We start from the raw sequence: 3,487 nt of genomic DNA on the forward strand, positions 1-3,487 counted from the left end.
AGGATGGCTTCTTAGCCAGAGCCTTGTCTCTTGGGGCTGGTGATGCAGTCTTGCCCCCATCGCCACGGCTATCCTGGGTCTCCTCCTTCTTCTCCTCCTTTTTCTTCTCCATTTTCTTTTCTTTCGTGTCTTTCTTTTTCTTCCTTGGCTCTGGAATTAAGAGGCAGGTGTGTTTAGAAGAGAAGCATGTGTGTAGTTTCCCACACCTCTCATTTGGTTCATCCTGTACTTGTGTCCACACAATAAGAACATAAGCTGATTTTAGCATTTTAATGGGCACTGAAACATTTTGAAAAATGTTACCTTTGTCAAGTGGGAGATCCTCCAAGCTCTCAAAATCTGAAGAGGACAGAAAATATGCTCATTGAACGTATGCCTTTTCATTCTCAAAAGCAACACACCAATAACCACAGTTTACATGAAGAGAAGCCACGTGTTGTTCAAGGCCACCTACCTTCATCGGAAGGCAGATATAAGACGTTACTCATTGTGTTATGGTGGCTCGTGTCACCATCCAAAAACTAGGAGAAGCAGAGATGCAAACTGTAATGCACTGAATGAATCATATAAAACAAATAGTACTAATATATTAATGTATCACATATTGTATTCGGTCAAATATGAGCAAATGAAATAAAGTTTCCCTTGACCTTGATCAAACGTTTGAAATAAATAAAAAAACTTGAGCTTGAATGTTGAAAGTATTAGACAAAATATAGACTCTAAAGAATGCACACACACACACACACACACACACACACACACACACACACACACACACACACACACACACACACACACACAGTAGCTAGATACAGTAAATGTTCCTCTGTTACCTCCTCTGTAGGGGTCTTGATGGTCTTCCTGGCTATGACATAAAACTCAGCCTTCAGGTTGTGGATCCGCTTCTTATGATCAGCCAGATGTTCCAGCACGACTCTGGTGCTCTTTGGCATCTTGCTCAAGGGCTCCACTTTACCCTGTTTGCAAGTAGAGACCATGGCACAATAAAGTCCTGTTCACACAGATTACCTACAATTCACCTCTGCCCCATTGACACAGACCCGTTACCGGGAATGTACCAGTAACATGACTAGCAGGACACAGGTAGCGGTATGGCTCAGTTTATACTGACAGGAAAACGCAGGTAAGGAAAAAGGCTCTGCGTGTAAACAGGGCTTGATATGGGTCTACTCTTAGTGAACTTTGAGTCACACAGTATGACTGGTTCAGCTAAATAAAGGTTGAATGTGGAATATGAAGACACAAGAGCATTATCACTGACCTTGGTCGCCCCCTTGTCTGGTTTCTTCTTCTTTCTCTCGGATCTCTCTCCTTTCTTTGGACTCCCCTGGGAGGATGGAAATGTCAAAGTGAACAACATGTGTTTGACTGTTTGTGTGTATGAGTGACTGCCCTATACTGTAATTAAGATCAAGTGGATTCATAATTTCGAAATTCAGACATATTTGGGTGGTACATTATAGATAATACCATGAGTTTTCAATATAACCTCTGCCTCAAAAAGATTCATATTCAAATTCCAGATCAAATATTACTCAGAAAAAGTTAACCATCTCACCATGTCGCTGATTTTCTAGAACTAAACAGACAGAACTGTCTTAACGGAACCCAAGCATCGAACACCTTGATGTCACAATGCATCCCTGCAACGTCTAATTATGACATCACTAGGTCTAAAAATGGTTCAGTGGTCCAACCTCAGTTATGGCAACATCGTCAAAAGTGATTATCAAGTTTGAATATGTCTTGATTTATTCATTTTATTAATAACTTAATATTTAAATACAACAATACATATATCAAATCAAACAACTACATTAATTACACGTAGACTGCGCGGCCCTGTCAGCGGGTGTCTTTTTTCACCCAGAGAGCTGCCGTTCTCATAAGCCACGATAACACATTCTCTCTTTGGCATCAGAAATATAGACTTACACAGACGTTTCCTTTCTTTTCACTCCTCGCTAAGTTGCCTTAATAGGCGCTGCTCTCGGATCAGCAAACTCCGCACATTCTAACTTTAACCACAAGAGGGCGAAACGAAACACCTTTCAGATCAGGGTCTAAGGTCAGCAGCAGCAGCACCGTCCAAAATCCACGCATCCACATCGGAGGACTGGCTCACCCATGCCATGCATTACAATGAGCCCGTCCTCCGATTTCTACCTCCACTAGCCTCCCCTGCATTCACGGCTATCAATCCACCATCTGAATATGCGCGCAGACTCTCACAGAAAAACACAATCTAGTTGATAGAACACCTCTGCTATTCCTAAATGATTGACCACTCCTCTGGTCATTTATTATGTTTTTCTTTTCCTTATTCTCCTATGGAAACTATAAAAACAGGCCTACGGGGATTTAACTGTTTCTTTCTTTCTTTCTTTCTTTCTTTCTTTCTTTCTTTCTTTCTTTCTTTCTTTCTTTCTTTTAATATCCGTTCATAGTTTTGAAAACCGAGTTACATTTATTTAGGCCTACATGCCTAAATGCATTGTCTGGATACACATTTTAAATTAACTACCAATTAATTCCAGATCAAATGTTAAGAACACATAAAACATCTTAGCATATTTCTGACTTTCCGTGAACTAATTGTTTGTTTTCCCAGTAGCCCTAAATCCAAACGTCACCAATCAAATGGCAATCAAATACTTGCCTCTCCTCGTAAGATTATTAAGACGTCATCGTTTATAACAGCCCACCCGAGAAATGATCGATCAAACAGACACTGAACTCGCATTGCCCAGGCCTTCAGAAAGAGTCAGCCGAGCCCTACATACCTGCCTAACCAATATAATCACATTGACAATATCATGATCATCCAAAACACACGTGTTCTCATGTAAGCAACAATAAAACATTGAATATCTTTGTCTATCACATGTTTTATGATCTTTCTAACACGGCCACATACACGTTTAAGATGGGGACCGTTTGGACCGACATATATGTTATTTGTCAGTCATGTTGAGTTTAGTTATGAATGCTTGGTTCACTGCTACTACATATTGGTTCACTGCTATTAAATCAGCATGGAAATCACTTGTCAGTTGCACAATTGCTTACCCGGCAGCTAATTGATTGGTCTGGAAAATCGGCTGTGAAAAGATTTGATTTTGATGTCATTGGCTGCAGTTTGATGTATCCACCGGTAGAGGGCAGACACATCCCACTGAACGCCTGAGCAACTACAGGCCAACGAGTCAGGCGGGGAAATAGTAGACTCCTGTATTGTACTCATGCTGTGACAAACAACGAATACTAGTATACTGTGAGAAAATGGCTTCCATGTTGTGATGTTTTGTCCACTGACATTTCCTTTTAGAAATCACGTTTTAAATCAATCATGGAATCTTTCAGATATCACTCAACGAATCAAACAAAACATTGGATACAAGACAAGTTTATACAAGCTAATGTTCTGAGCTTGCTTGTAATGTATTTCCTATTACATGCATTT

Source organism: Argentina silus (assembly GCF_951799395.1).
Source record: "Argentina silus genome assembly, chromosome: 15".
NCBI classification, from domain to species: domain Eukaryota; kingdom Metazoa; phylum Chordata; class Actinopteri; order Argentiniformes; family Argentinidae; genus Argentina; species Argentina silus.